This window comes from Plectrocnemia conspersa, unplaced genomic scaffold (genome assembly GCF_051122295.1).
Source record: "Plectrocnemia conspersa isolate PC_06_02 unplaced genomic scaffold, ASM5112229v1 ptg000002l, whole genome shotgun sequence".
NCBI classification, from domain to species: Eukaryota; Metazoa; Arthropoda; class Insecta; order Trichoptera; family Polycentropodidae; genus Plectrocnemia; species Plectrocnemia conspersa.
The window spans coordinates 13492610-13509911 of record NW_028277166.1 but is presented as its reverse complement, the minus strand read 5'-3'; the positions used below and the strand labels follow the sequence as shown (position 1 = coordinate 13509911).

General features: G+C 34.5%; 1 long non-coding RNA gene across 2 annotated transcripts in view; it reads right to left on the bottom strand.

Moving 5' to 3' along the window:
* Positions 1-17302, bottom strand: part of LOC148237733 (uncharacterized) — a 49581-nt gene that overhangs the window by 12396 nt on the left and 19883 nt on the right. Inside the window, exon 3 of one of the 2 annotated variants that reach the window (XR_015812689.1) lies at positions 8894-8949. This is a non-coding gene — a long non-coding RNA (uncharacterized LOC148237733). Of the gene's footprint in view, positions 1-3925; positions 8950-17302 lie in introns of those variants that run through there. The other variant, XR_015812688.1, reaches the window with a different exon arrangement.

The window sequence follows — 17302 nt, the reverse complement described above, 5'->3', positions numbered from 1 at the left end:
ATATTATCCCTATCTACTGTTTAGTAATGCTGAAAGAAATAAATATACTTTAGTTGTGAATGTGTGTCGATCCTCGCCCAACCTGCGCCGTCATAACAGACAAGCGACCGATCTTTCTCTCTCCGTTTCGCGTTTTTTTCCGCGTTGGTTGTCCTAAATTATAATTGGCCGTAGACGTGTGCGCAGACGGCACGGCATATTTGTGAGGTTACATATTAATAATATTGATCTCGTTCGTTGAACTCGCGAAACTCCTCCATTCATACCGCCGCATTCCGGCCGACGCTCGTGTATGTGTGTGTGCACGTAGCGGGCCGGTATGCGCGTGACGCTCTAATGATGTCAAATCGTCAATGGCGGTTCCGTGAGGAGAGTTGGTTGTCGGCTACGAGTTCATTCCTCCACATTTCGTCCGAGTTCATTCCACCGTGCGCCGGTGCCGCGGCTGCATCGGAATTTCCCTGCTGGGCAACTGCAGAGCTGACTGCTATTGTTGGCCGACGACGCCAGCGACGACGTCAAATGAACGCGAGACTCACATCTGATAATATGCCGTTGGTAACACTGGCCAATTAAATATGACTAGGCTTTGCCAGACACACATATTTGTATAGACTAGGAAATCATCAAAATATCGCATACAACTCTCATAAAATCATTCGTCAAAGATGTGGTACACTTAAAAAAAACCCTTTCTCAAATAAAACAACGATTTTGATGAATATATGTTAAGAGTTCAGCTATGTTATGAGTATTCTCGACAAGACGCTGCATTCGCTCTAGAGTAATAAAATAATTGAAGACATTTTACTTTAACACAACAGAAAAGCATATTTAAATGTAACGACAATTTTACGATGATTCGTTTAAAATGTGTCGATGTCAACATTAATGAAAGAGCAATAACATACAAATTAAAAAATCTTTAAAATACGTTTTAGGTGAACTAATAAATGGACGCATTTCGCATAATAACAAAAACTGATACTTCTCACTACTTATTTAATAGTATACATAGTTCTCAAAGTTAGTATGTCACAAAAAAATCTGAAAATAAAATTATGTAGGTGGGTACAGTGGAACCTTGGATTGCGAATAAATTGGTTTAAGAATGTTTCGCAATACGAACATATACAGCGATGTCTTGCAATACGAGCAGTACGTGATGCGACTCTCCCCAATTTAGACGATTATTCCTCTCGCAGTGAAAACATACCAGGGACGTCATTTGGAGGAGGCAGGAAAGGTATGTTATTTAATGAAATAATATGAATCTTAATTAAATGGAAATATTAAAAAAAAAACGACTACTGACTTGCAAACTTTTCCCCACCACATGAAAAAAATTGAAATGACGTCTCTGATTTTAAACCAAAAATTCTCAGGTTATCCATTAACATATTCTAAAAAAACAGTACTGAATCTATCTTTTTTAAAAAAATATGTTCTTTCAGTGAAATCATATTGAAATACATTTTCATCGGTAGATACATATTTTTACCAGTGAAAATATAATTTATCTAGCAGGTGCTAGTGAAATTATATAATTTCAACTTTTTCATATGTAGTAATAAATACTAATCATAATTCATTTACATGCAATGTATAAATGTTAGTAATACATTTTCACCAGTAGATATATTTTTTACTAACAAAAATATAATTTAACTGATATGCACTGATGAAATTATTTGTTGTTCTAAAATGTCTACGAAACTCAATTTGACTGTTGCGAAACACGTCCACTCGCTGTTTAAACCCAAACCTAACCTAATGAAAGTTCTAAAACTAATTAATGTCCAAAATACAAACTAATTCAACACATCTCTCAGGAATAAATAAGCAGACAAAGAAGTTTAGACAGGCATCGCATCTCGCATATTGCTCCATGGTTTGACTGGACTATGTTTTAAAAATATGATAGCCATCCTTAAAATATATTACTATGGATTTCTGATATAAAAGAGCTGATCAAATTATATTCAAACCGAATTTTGGTTTCCCACTGCGACGGTTTCGACACGATTTTATTGCTTTTGACGTGAATTTTTTACTTCTGAGAAGTGATAATTGTTTTGGCGCTCTCATATTGACCAAAATTTGGTTTAGATATGCTTCATTAGATTTAATAATATTGTTATAAAAAGTCTGAATATGAACGTAAAAAACTAAAATGACATCCCTGAGACATACCTGTAAGAAAATTTGCCATTCTTTTTGGTTATGGATAAAGCTCTTGCTCATCTTCTACACTTAAAATGCACTAAGTTAAACTTCCTCCCATCACCATTCCATTACTCTAGCACATGGATTAGCAAGACATTTCGAACTTCAAAAAGCTTTACGCAAAATCACTATTTTAGTAATGTTTCGAAGTGACTGAGGGAATAAATCTTACCCTCAGAAACTCTTATAAAAGTAATTTCCACATTATCAAGAAAACCCTCAATGCTACTTGTAAAAAACTGTGGCCTAATTGCGTTGACGGGTTTGCTTATGAACGGGAACCTTTTTTCTAGCCAACTACAAGGGGATGAAAATGCCCCACTCCTTCCAATGACATCTCTGCTTTAAAACAGGCTCTAAAATTTACCCCCTTTTCAGTGTTTTGAGCTCAAAAATCCAACTTGTAAAATTTTTCTATAAAACAGACTTAATTAGTGAAAAATCAAAAATATTTTAAGTCCACAAATTTACCCCCATTTTTTATGGTTTCGAGCTCAAGAATCCATAAAAAAAATAAAAGTTAATGGAATTTTCCGTTTTTTTTTCGATTTTTCTTTAAGACGGACGTCATTTCAGCCTTTTCCAGCAAGGGGTAGGGTCATAATTTGGCCAGTTTAATATTTCGATTTCATTAAGATTCAAGGTATTTCATCGAATAACAAGCATTTTTCTAGCTAAATTCAAGGCGAGAGAAGCAAATGCCCCCACCCAAATAACGTCCCTAAGAATGCAATGAATTGTATCCCAACTATCCTATATCCTAGATATCTGAAAAATTTACTTTGAATTCTCTCCCAACAAGTACTTTGTTTCTCTATAATTTAAGGACGCTATGAACTAGCGTATCGTACAGAACGCGAACAATTTTGAGAATTCTAGACGCCTTATCGCAAGCTTTAGCGATGTGCATATAGAATTTCCATCCCTGTTCAAACGTCACTCCAAAGTATCTCTGCTTAAAACACCTACACCGAAACTGTAAGAGAATTCCACCGGGCAAAGGGGGTCTAAAAAATTCTATAAATATGATTTTATTGAACATCTCTTACCTCTCATTCCCCCATCATTTTATTATTAAAAATATTGCAGATAGTGTTCATTCCACAGAACAAAATTAAGAAATATGCGCCAAACAGCGAGTTTTATTTTATTGAACATAATCAGACTATACTATAATATAATATGAAAAGCCAGAAAGTAACCTAACCCATATTCTGAAATCTTTAAAAATAATTTTCTATGAATAAATAAATAAGCGTTACTCTTAATGATGAAATATGCAAGTGTTACAAAAAAATATATTTTGCAGGCCAACGTTGCACTGTGATATATGGTCAGTATCGCTCTATGGATAAGAAACTGTGCATGCCAAGCATTAATCAATGTATTTAAAATATTATTTAAATCTGAAACTAAAGATTTATTAAATGAGTACATGAAGCGTCTGCAAATATACTGTTTGTTGCAGAAAATTCATTAATGAAATCCGCAGATATACGACAATACATCTTAACTTAACCATAAAAGTAACCACAATATGACTACAATTATTATATACTAATACATAACCATCAAGTAACTTTAAATTTAGATTAGTGTAAATTGAAATGTTTTATACTTAGATAGAGTAATAACACGTAAGTAAAAGGCTCAGGTATATATACAGTTTGATACAATAAAACATGTTCAACGCTGTTCATTTTCTTTTTACATAAAAAAAAGATAGGAGAGATTGCATCTCGTTTTAACGAACATTCACAAATAGATTCCGTCTAGACTAGAGATATTCCAAAGATATACCGTTGTAAATACAGTGTTCTATCTTCAAAACTCTATTGCTGAAAAGTGTGCAACATTTCACGTAACAATAGCGACACAATTCGGAACAAATCGTACTCAATTTGAAACTATAAAAGCAATTAACGCACGCTAAAGTTTTGTAGCTTTTGACTTTTTTTCCGCCATCTTTGCGAGCAAACACGATTAAAGACATTTTAATTAACGCACGCAATATCTCATAAATTGACAAGTAAAATATACGGCAAAAATATTTTTTTACCTGCGATATAAGGCCACATCATCACATATAGACTATTATATTTTATAAAATAAGGTCAAATTGCTATTTCTACTTCTTCGAACACCTGTACACATACGAGCTGTGCTTCTTTGCAATAGCCTGATACGATTAACATAGGAGCGAAACAGTACAAAAGCGATTCAATTGCGTTTGAATTTATTTATATATGTATAAAGGGTGATGCACGAATATTGATTTAATAATTATTTCAGTTCGTTCTCATTGCTTTAATTATATTTGTAGATATATTGTTTACAGTATGCTTAGTAAAAGGCAGGAGCATTAAATAAGTTTAACGAATGCCAGATATATTTATTGAAAAACTTTTAGCAGAATTGAATTGGTAAGTTTCGTTGTATTTGAATATTATTAGACTAAGCTAAAAGCTTTATAATCTATACCAAACTTTAATGATACTTGTTAATTAAAAAAAACATGTATCGCTAATAATTGAAAAAAAATAATTAATATTATTTTGCAAACATTCGTGTATATATTTAATAATAATAATATACAGACTTTTCTGCGTGCAGTTAGTTTTAAGTGCAATTTGAGGTGAGTTACGTGGCGCGCACAGTTGAATGAAGACTGTCGAGTTTGCTCATTCCTCAGGAATGTAAATGGCGAAAAAGTCATTGTAATCAAAAGGTTTAGGTCAACGTGGCGAGCGTGAGACTATGCGAATGCACGGCGTTAGCGTTACGAAATAACAACGTGTGAGGAAATTTGTCATAAAAGAGGAATTTCTGAATGAGCAATAAGCTTGAGAACATACATTTTTTTTGAAGCACAAACAGCCGCTCCCGATACAACGAATTGCTCATAAGGCGTGGTGTGAATATAAAATAAACATTTTAGTTTATTAGAATTTATTCTAGATCTTTCAGAAGTATATATTTTATTGTTTTAAGAATCCGTATAAAGATATTAATCTTATTATGGAATATTTACTAAAATAATTCCAATATTGTGAATTATATATGGTTCCTACAGCAACTGCTGCCATGATCTTGAATGCAGTAATACAGAATCAAGGAGTGCAAACAATTGATTTCATCATCATTTGTGATTAAATTTATGCATTGATTTTAACAACAGTATACTTCGTTTTTATTACTGTAAAATAGACCTACTACAAATTCTTACGTTTGGTTCGTTTTTTTCCAATGGCCCTGAAACTTTTTCGGTAGCCTTATGAAAATAAAAAAAATAAAATAAAATCCATCAAGTTGCGGAACAGAATCACGAAGACAACAGTTGCTGCATCGTCGGGCCTGACGGTGGAAATGGCTCGCGTTATTATTACACTCTGCCGGTGACACAAAAGCGATTTGGGGTCAGCGGCGTCGGTGCGTCACCTCGCGGGCAGGCGTCTAGACGAGTCCTCTCTAGACGCGACTCGCTCAGTTCCGGTCGTTAAGCGCCCACGCTCCGCTCAGCTGCCGAATTTGCAACGCGACCGGGCTCATTCAGCGCGAAACGCCCGCCGGATCGGTACCGGCCCAACGGACAGGGGTCGGAAACTGTTAGTACCGCGAAGCGTGCGAAAATACTACCGGTACAATCGACCATCAAAAAAGTATACGCCTCCATTGCTTTAGAGACAATATAGAGTGCTCAATTGAACGGTGGTAATACATTGGTAAAGTATATTCATAGATTCATTAGGACATGGTATACAATTTGGTAACATACGAGGGCAGGTAAATATGATATATTCTCCAGAACTAATACGTTTTTATAAAAAGTACGTTAAGTTGGGTTTTGTAACAATTGGTTCAATCGTGTAATGCGGAATCGAGACTAATGTTAACAGTTGTCTACATTGAAGTTCTACAGATAGATTGGATCCTTTAAATAAGGACAATTTGGAAGGAATACAATAAAAAACATCGAAAGAAACCATAAATGTATGCTATAAGGCAGAAGTTTCGGCACAGAACTCCGACTTCCTACTTGGGTTGTCGCGAGTTACAGCCGCGATCGGTTAAGTAAGCACAAAACTATTGATCAGCATCACCAATAAATTTAAAAAAACAAGTAAGTCTAACCTTATTGTTTCTTGATATTTTTCATTTCTCGAAAAATGAGAATTCGCATTTTTACTTCTCGATTTTCTCGAGAATTCTCAAAAAAAAAATATATGTAATATTACATAAAGCAAAAATAAATATCGTTTTTTTAATGAGAAAAATGTACAATATTTATTTCGAAAGATAATTTTCATTGTTATTTATGATATTTCCAATACCTCTTTTGTAAAATTTTTGCGGTTTTGATTTAAAAATGGATCTAGATGTTTTCGGACATCATCTGTTGAATTGAAATTTTCTTTTCGAAGCGAGTGTTCCATGGATAGGAATAAATTGTAATCAGACGGTGCTATATCAATAGAATAAGGCGGGTGTAGTAAAAGTTCGAGATCCAGTTCTTTAATTTTCGCTGCGTACGGTTTTGCATTGTCATGTTGTAATAATATGCGCCGTTGATTAACTAGGACTGATTTTTTTTAATAGTTCCACCTTTAATCTCTCCAATTGAGTACAATAAAGTTCGGATGTGATGGTCTGACCAGATTTTAATAATTCATAATGAACAACACCCGAAAAATTCCACCAGACACAAAAAAAAACTTTTTTTAAGGTCAAAGATAATCGAGGTGTTGAAACTGGCGTTTGGCCTGTAAAAGCCATTGTTTTTTATGTGGATTTTTAAAAAAACATCCACTTTTTTCTTCAGTTACAAATGGATCAGTTTCATAACTGCTTAGCAGTAAAGAAAAAATTGTCACACGTTGATCCAAAGCTTATAGCGATAGACTATGCGGAATCCAAACTGCTTGCCTATGTTTTTAGCCGAGCCATTTAAAATGATCTTATACTATCGACCAGAGATAGCCAATCTCTTCTGATAATTCATTGATGGTTTTGCAGTGAAAAAACTGACTTAAAAACACCACAAAAAAAACAACGCTTCTTTTCGCTTTACCTAATATATACAACGTGACTATAATATTACAGTGTATTATTATTATAGATGTCTTTATATTATTGATAAAAAGAGAACCGCACGATTAATTAAGAGAACTTTAATAGGATGATGATTTGTTATAATGGATGCGAATAATCGAAGGACCACAACGGATCGATCTACTTCGATTGATTACATGGGCAGATTTACGAATTTCAGGCTCCCTTACTTATACCCGAATAGTAAAGAAATTTGTTGTTATTATATATTTTTCACATTTCGAACGAGAAAAAAAAATATTTAGCCGGTTTCTTTATATCTGATTATTAATGCAGTTCTTAAATAGCAAAAAACAGTATTTTGTAATTCAAATACTTTCGACCTCTATTAAAGGGTTCCAAGAAAGCATGTATGTTTTTAAGCATCTGGCACGGATCAATCCTTTCTTGTACAAATTTAATTTTTAACAAAAATAAAGAGGGTCTATAAAAATTCTCGAGAAATCAGCAAATATTTCAAAAAATGAAAATTCTCGATTTGGAATTTTTATTTTCAATTTAAGAAGGAACACTGCAGTATACCATTATCCAGGATTGACTAAAATAAATGGTTTTATTTCTCCCCAGAAAATCTTCATCCTATTGAAATATGAGTTATTGAAGTAACGACGATATCTCTAATCAATTTATGGAGACAGATAATCATCGGAATATCAGTATGTCATTTTTGAATAATACAAACAAGCGATTCTGTCTTCCTGAAAGATTCTGAATGTAAGAATGTAAGGGTAATAGAAAAAAAGGTGCGTCCGCGGTTCCAATAATACCAATATCTAATAGTGTATAAACCTTTGTTCTGACACACGATATTAAATATTCTTCATGAACATTTTGGCACGGTAAAAGATAATTAAGGATGAGTATTGATAAGTTCACATTGCTTCAGAAATAATCGAATCGCTGAGCCGACTCAAGCAGTTTCGGATATTCTTTTTGGAACAAAAGGGAGTTTGGAATTCAAGTAATGGAAATAAATTGTCACAGCAAGGCAAATATTTATTCCGAATAAAATACGCTATAAAACAATGCTAGGAAAAATGTTATATTGTTTTTTGCAATAAAACACAAGTTCACAAAAGCGTTTTTCAATGTCCTAATGAAAGAAATGCTTTACAGATTCGAGGATGATGTTGCGATAACAGAGCTTTTATGGTAGAATATATTGTAAAAAATCCAATTGTCTTATCCTTTGTGCAACGTTTTTGTGGCTAGTCATTCAACAAATTATTAAAAGCTGATTTTGCTAAATAGTAAGAAATATATAAGGACAGATTGATATTAAATATCGGTCCGGAAATTGACCCATTTAAGCACAGGGTTATGGGATAATTAAAAATAATATGACAAACAAATACAGTTAAATTGTGATTGAAGATAAAAGGAGGCATATTTTGCCTCTGTTTTTTGAAATTTTTGGATACTTTCTTGGAGAAATGTTTTGATTTGGTCTTTGGCACAGGCCTATCGAAGCTCGCCCCCATGGTCAATCAGCCCGCATGCAGTATGTATATTTTATGCACGCAAAGTATGAATATGTTCTATATAATTGACTACTTACTTAGAATCTTATGCTCTCGGTGCATTATGGTATGATAATTCTTAGTGTTGTTCTTTCTGTAAAAAAAAAAGAAAATTGTATTTAATATTTTATAAAATATAAAAATCAAAGCGAATAAAATGATCATGTCCTTGTTTTAACGCCATATACTACTTACTAAACAAAAAAAATAAAGTTTCCCTACTACAAAAGACAGTAGATACTAATGCTGATAAATCACTCGTAAACGGAACGTAAAATGGCAAACAAACGTCTGTATGATCTTTTGACATTTTTTGACTACACGACAGGAATGTACATTCAAATGGTAATTAAAAACACCGTATGCGGGTTTAGAAAGCAGGGAGACAGCGACAAATGCATATGGATGCTGTGAGAGTCGCGAGATGAATATTGTGGTCACGTAAATCTCGGCAAGGCGAACAAAAGACGAAAACACAAACATTCACGCGATTGTTCGCGATCGCTTTGGGAGCTCGCAAAACGAAACGTTCCGAGGGAGAATGAAAACAAGACGAGGAGAAAAAGAAATGAAAAAAAGTTAGCCGGCCGCTCAAGTTAGAAGAGCTTAGCCCAGATGCAGTCAGCCCGAGCAGCCTCCCGAGGAATGCGGTCCAAAGTTTGTTCCGAGCGGTTCTTGCACATCGAGAAAGAATACGTGCTGAGCTTTCATGCGAGGCCAGAGGTGCTCAATTTGAATAAACACCTAAGGAATTTCTAACATTTTCTATTCGAAAAATCAATAAATGCCTTGGTACGATTTCGTACTGTCTTCGGTGCGAGACGGAAAACAAAAGGAGCGCCGGGGAACTTGCACGGTCATCGTTGTTAAAATTAATGTACGAATATACATACCTATGTATGTAGGTACATGCTAACACACCTTTGTATTATGAAAGCGTGATTCACATCGTAGTGAGCCTCGAAATTAGGTCCGTAGACTAGATCGAGCTTTACATACATTAATGAGAAAAACTGATCGTTTAACTTCTTAAAAAAAATAAGTTTTACTTATAAATTTACATGTATATTACTCAAAATAGTAAAGAAATACGGAAAACACATAAAACTGCATTAAATTATTGCGTATTATGAAAAAGATATCGACGCGCGATCATTAACGAAACCTGACAGGAAAAATTATTAAATATTATTTTTATGAATTCTTTCACTAGTTCATTCTTTCATAATTGCCTTTAATTAAAAATGTATATTATCAATCAATCTTAATATAATTGGTCCGAAAAGGAATAAAGAACTCGCCGTCGTAGAATATCGTATCACAAATGAGTAGATATCGTACGATTGGTTTTAAGCGTATAAATTTTTCACAGTTACTACCAATTATCACCAGGAATGTGGACAGATGTTGTCGGGCGTCAAAAAAAGACGCCAACTAACAGCAGCAGCAGCAGCCATGAATGAATCGTGTCGTCAACATTAGTCTCATTCCCTGATCAGGTTCGAGATAACATCTCCGCGACGATGCCGAATATGTGTGTTTATTCTTCAACTAGTCCTGTTAATTAATTGCCGAGCAAATGTGCAAAACTATCCGACATTTGCGGGTCAAAGCCCCAAAGCAAACCTGTTCCATCGGCGATTGTTTCTCATTTTGAAATTCGATTCCCACACAAAATATATGTTTAATATTCATAATTGAAATTCAAATATAATAATAATAATAATGATAATATTTTTACATATTTCAGATGCGGCCGCGGACCGCGTGGAAGGCTTAACGGGACAGGTGGATATAAATATACATAAATACGCATTATTATTATTTAGAGTCAACATTGTAAGAACATTGGTTTAGTTATTCAGAGAGCAAAGACCAATTTTCAGTTATATTATTAATAAATATTAATATCCAAGTACACAATATACTAATGTATTGGACTAATGAAGTCTTTGAAGATCTTTACATACTGTTTATTGTATTTAAAGCGACTTATGATTACTATATCATAGTCTTATCAATATAGAGTGGTTTGACGGAGTTGTTAAATCCACGTTCAAATAAATAGTCAGTAGTTCAGAATAAATTCATAGCATCTCTTAGCATCTGTTTTATTAAATTTTAACTCTCGTAATTGCAATTCTGATTCTTCAACACTACAACCCAATAGGAAATCTTATGTAGTGCCTTCAAATGCTATTCACTGATAAAAAATGCAGATTTTTTAATCATTTTTTATCTAGATATAACAACCTTCGTTTTGAAAAAATCTGCTAAATAAATTATGCAACATTTGAAAAAAGTTCATCTAGTTTTCTTATAGTAAACAATCTTTGCTTTCAAAAAAACGTTACAAATTAATCGAAGAGATTAATAATCGACTTAAAGATGAACCCTTTGACAGCCAACAAAAGTCTTCTGCAATTAAGTGCATAGCTTCTGATTTTATTAACTACTGTAATTACGTATTAAAATGATCGATTGCAACTAAATATTATCGATGAAACCTACAATTCACAACCGAATTTTTAGCATTTTCTTATTGGGAATTAATTATTTTATGAGTGTTTATTCATTTATTTACGGTCAAAATTAGTCGGAATTGTGGTAACACGGTGGCGAAAGGCAGCACATTCTTTGGCGGACAGCGACGGGAGTTTGACTACCGGTGGTGCCTCGTTCACCGATCACTTATTTATATCATCCAATTAACACGTAACTAAATTGTAAACTGCAGCTACCTAATTCGTGTGTAATTACCACCCGTCACCGCTCGTCCGCCAAAGTTTAAACAAAAAATCAAAACAAGCAGAACACAACTGAATCTAAAAACGCATGTGCGTAGCCATGCGATTAACAATCAAATTTGCTTCTCGTCATCGTGGCAAACCACCAGCAAAACTCCGCGCGTGCCATCTAGCGGTGTATATGTACGTACATTCCAATATATTTCATTAAAAGTAGTAGATCGGTAAAATAACATACTGTTTGTTTTATTAAATTTGACGATATTTATGATTAAATTGATTATATTTCCCATGGGTAATATAGGTAATTTTCTTGATATTCTATATAACTTTCCGGTGATATTCAACAGGTACTATACAATGAACTGTTATATTGAATCCGTAGAAAAGGAAAAGTTGGTGTGAAAAGGCGTTTTCGCGCAAAAGTGAAGTAGGCAGGCAGTAGCACCGGAGCGGAGCGCAGTAGACGTGCGGCTCGTCCGGGGCGCTGGCACGCAGTGGCCGGGAGTGGAGTCAGGAGCGTGGGAGCGAGCGACAGGCGGCAGTCGCACGCCGCTCCTCCCGCGCTCCTCGCCCTCCACGCTCGCCACCACAATCGTCGTACTATATTTTTCGATATGGAAGAATCGGCCGCGTGCGCCTTTCCGTCAAAACTACGATGCAAAAGTGCGGCGAGGCATTGTCCCCTACGCGAGACGGCGCTACTTAAACTTTTGGATTTTACATTTATATTAATTTTAGAATAATTTAAAAATTAAATCATAATGATCACTGTATAATTTCGATATTAACATTTTTTTTACTGTGATGTACACTGAGTGTACATTATCTTATTATGTGAATATCTCTATAAATATATATGTATGTCGAATAGAATATTCATTCGCGATATAAAAGGTGTTTTAAAATTAACGCAAGATTTGATTTTGCCGTCATTTGTGCAGCAAATGTTGGCAACCCTGAAAAAAAAATTGACAGCTGAGAGTTTAGGGTTAGTGAAAATGGAGCGTTACACGATACAACAACGTGTTATCATTACTGAACAATATCTCAAAAATAATGAAAGTTTGGCGGCCGCAATTCGAAAATTTAATATAAAATATGATCGGAACAGTGTTTTAAGTTCGTCAACTGCGAAGAGATTAATCGAAAAATTCAGAGAGACTGGGTCGTCCAAAAACAAGCCGTTCAAATGTCAATGTCGAAGCAGTGCGTGAGAGTGTTGGTGAAAATCCCGGAACATCAATTCGGCGTTGTGGACAAGAATTGCAAATCTCAAGAAGCTCTTTACAGCGTATACTCACAAAAGATCTGTGTCTCCATGCTTATAAAATTCAATTAACACAACAACTGACGCATTTATCCGTTTTCAGCACTTATGCTACAACAATATTTACGACTTTGACTATTATGATTATTTCGTAAAAATATTTGTGTTTTTCCATTTTAAATCACTATTTTCTCATTATATTTTTTTACATGTAAAATGAGTATACATCACCGGAGCGCGCGAATGTTTTTGCACCGTAAGGGGAAAGTTAAAGTTGCAGCTTATTGTCTATTATAATCAGGGGTGTAGTGGAGGGTATACGCCGTATACCCACTGCAACATTTAGCATGTGACAAAAAATAAAATGCATTTCGGTAAATAATATTGTATTATAGATACAGCTTTTGGTGCAAAACATTCAAGTGTCTTTGTTTTAGTTGCATCTTGGACGAGACCAAAGAAATATGTTCGATCATGACTGATAAAATATCGACCATTAACTGACACTAGGTCGAGACTATGTAAAAATAACGAACGTAGCTACAAAGATTGATCTCGACGGTCTGTATGAAATGTTTTTATGTAATATGAAATAAAATGAAGTTGCTTTTTAACAGATTTAATTTTGACGAATCATTGTTTTATTAATAATTCTACAAAATTATTTTAATTTTTGTTCTTCATTATTTTAGTTCACTTTCCTTTTTCTAATCCACGGGATGGTAAAATACAATACCGAGATATGTAAGGGGGTATAAATATTGCTGTAGGGTATACGATTTTGTACAAAAACGCGTTACCGTAGAACTCTACGAATTTTAGGACTATAGCACTGATTTATAACCTACACCTCTACTGTTTTCTCGAATTTTATCCCACTCCTTTACGTTTAGTTTATATGCATCTTCAAATATGTTATGGCACTGTAAAAGATAGCTTTGCTAACGGTGGGCCACGGACAATGCCAAAGGAAAAAATCCTAATTGACTCTGCAACAAGATTCTTGCCACGATATAAATCAATTAATATATACAATTACACGCAGAATTCAGCTGCCTATCATACAGAGAAATCTACATGATCTATTGTGGCCGGACTCGTTAGCATATCCCTAAATGGTAGATAACGACAAGTTAACTGTAGCAGTTTTTGTCAGATTTTCATGAATCTTTTAATATCGAATCGATAGCCATATAATAAATATCGATACATTAAGTTTTATTTTAAAAAAATATTAAAAAATAAGTTATTTAAAAAAAAAGACAGGCATGAGCCCAATTCGTCACAACGAAGATAAAACTACAAGTAGTGTTTCTTCTCGAGAATAATTTCTTCCGAAAAATGCCAAATCGAAATTTTTCTTTCATTTAATTAAAATTTTTCATAGAGCCGTTCATTCTGTTCATCAATAATATAAATATATGTACAATAATATACTGTATTATTATAATCGCATCGAGAAAAGCGTGAAGTGAAAATGAGAATTCACATTTCTTGGGAACTGAAAAACATCGATGAACCAGAATGCGTAAATAAAGTAAGTGGTGAAACACTAGACTTAAACAAGTATAAGCCATAATTACTGCTTATAATCAATATATGTCATTTTGCAGTTAGTCTGCAAAGTGACAGAGTCAGTAGGAACCAATCCGCAGCCTCTGGATTATCAAGTTCAGTGCTATTCCGCCTTTATTACAAAAATGGAAGATATAAGGCCAATATGTGCCGTTCTTTACGTTAGGCAGAAAGTCAGCATAACGCAAAGAACCATACGTAGATAAGTTCACATAATATCTAAGAAACTGTATTGAAAAAATAATATTTAATATCATCTATAGATATAAAAAACTGACGATATTTCAAAGCTTCATGGATCATGATTGTAACGACGTTGCGAGCTGAAAATAGTTATGTTGGTCTATTAATTACATATTATACCTCTTCAAGGAAGATATGGTTAGAATCTAGGGGAAGTGTGGGCTGACTTGCAGCTAACTATAAATTATTTAACTTAAATTTACACGTTTCATTAACAAATATGGAATATAAAAAATGCAGTGTTTTATGTATGTAACTGTAAACATGAGACAGAAATGAGCAAAAAATATTGATTCTACTCGTCACGCATGCTGTCCAAAAGTAGTCCTTCAGACTTTTTATTTACATAATGACAAAGAACAAAGAACACCATGCATGCAATCTCTAGAATAAGATATACATATGTCGGTCGATGTTTTGGATCTACGATGGATCTACTCATGGTGGAGACTGCTCTTTGGAATTGAAGTAAATGTACTGATGAAGCTCAATGCAACACACTTTGTGGGATATAAAATATTCAAGATCCATTGGTTTGAGAGAAATATAAAATTTCTAGACGAACTCACATCGTGTAAATGCGGCTTTAGAGACGCGGCATCGGAAACGACCTAATATATCGATCGATCGCTCTCGATTTAGATCGGGGAGATTCCTCGGCGCTGACAATCGACGCCTTCGAAAGGTCGGCCGGTGATTCCATCACACCGGCGGCAAGCCAACGATTATTTCCGTAACAATTATTATTAAGCACCGACGTCGGCGCGAACACAACGGTGGACTTCGTCGAACTCTAGGCGAAAAAGAATCGCCTTTCGCACGGCCAACAGGTTTCCAGACCGCAAGACTTCCACTAGTTACGGTTCAATTGCGGTCTGCGGAGGATCTGCGACAATTAGCATAGCCTTCGATGCAAAAATACAACAAAAATAATACAATACAATTACTCGTAGCAACGAAAAAAACCTATTTCACCAGCGTAATGTCTATTTTTATCGGTCGTAATAATCATCATGCGAAAATCAATCTATTCTGTTGTTAGACAAAAAATAATACGTTTACCGTAATAAGGAAATTGTTAGATAATAAAACAGCGGGGGTGGTGATTTATATTATTTTTAATTTATTTATATAATGTTTGTGAACCATTTGTGCAACATAAATAATTTCGAATACAACTCCCGTTGAAATCCTATTCGCGGATACAAAGCCTCGCACGATAATAACAGAGATTTATGCATACATGTATGCATTTTCTCACGTACGTCCGAGCGAGTTGTCGTGTAAACTCAATGGCAGTGGTCAAACACAATTTTATGTTACCTTGCGCGAAATTCGACACGAAAGAATGTTTCTGAAAATCGACGGCGGCTGCAAATAATTGAATCGCATATTTGCGTGCACTAACAAGACTTTATACAAAAATATATATTTGCATAAATATTGAGAGCTGAAACAAAGCGAAATAAAAGAATAGCAGCAATCATGGAAAATGTACTTATTCTCCGCGAGAAAGCTTTCGAATGCAGACTGTTAAGTCAGCGAGCGCCATTGGTCAAATATCACCCCTAAAGTCTAATTTAGGCATCATTTTTTTTACTGATTTTCGCGTAGAGATTAAAAAAACATCAATCGGGCGACTAGTCAAATTTTACAAAATTTACAGATTATTTTACTGATTGACAAATAACATTGTGTCAATGATCAAGATTTAATATAAGTGGCAGCACGTTAATTTTACTCAATGGACAATATAATGGACGAAGATTTGATTTTTTGCTTCATGCGGCTTCAAACTCAATTCGCCTTGCCTTCACCACGACAATATATAAGTCACAAGTACAATAGCTCAATGCTACAGGAACGGTCAAGTGTTTAATGGTACAACATAACTAGAAAGCCGAGTACTAAAGCAAGCTATTTACTTATATACATATGTATAAAATAAGATACTTTTTAATTCATAGTGCTAAGATACGTACTACGTAAGTGCGTATGTGTGTGTAAGTGTGCGTAGTACGAAATAAAAGAAGAATGATGTGCATTGACCTCATTAGTGTGTACGGCACGGTCTGCTGGTATTATGAATGGGGATGTGACGTCACGGAGGGGAGGGGGGGAAGCACCGGAAGTGGATTGTTTCAAACAAGGATGCCGCTGCGTTCGCGCGCGAAACGACCGATGCGCGAAATCGCAAAGAAACAACAAAAATATACATAAGCGAGACGTTGCGAATAAGCGTAAATGCGCAAAAAACAGGGTAATTAAATTATTGATGAAACTGGCAGATTAGTATGTTTACTACGCCACCGAGTATGAGCGTATTCTATAAAATTATGGTATATAGTTAATCTACCGCTATAACTTGTTAATTTACCGTGAGATCAAGGCGTGCGTGTGACAATACTACAGACAAGTGATCGATATCTGGCAATTGAAATTAATATTAATAAATTACTTTTACAGCTCGGACCGATATTTATATTATTTGTATTATATGTTGCAGTATTTTAGTTACTTTTGAAAATTCGCTATAATATTTACACAATAGACCTTCTAGAATTCATAAGAATTTAAGATAGATTGAATTTCTCGAAATATTTTATCGCTCA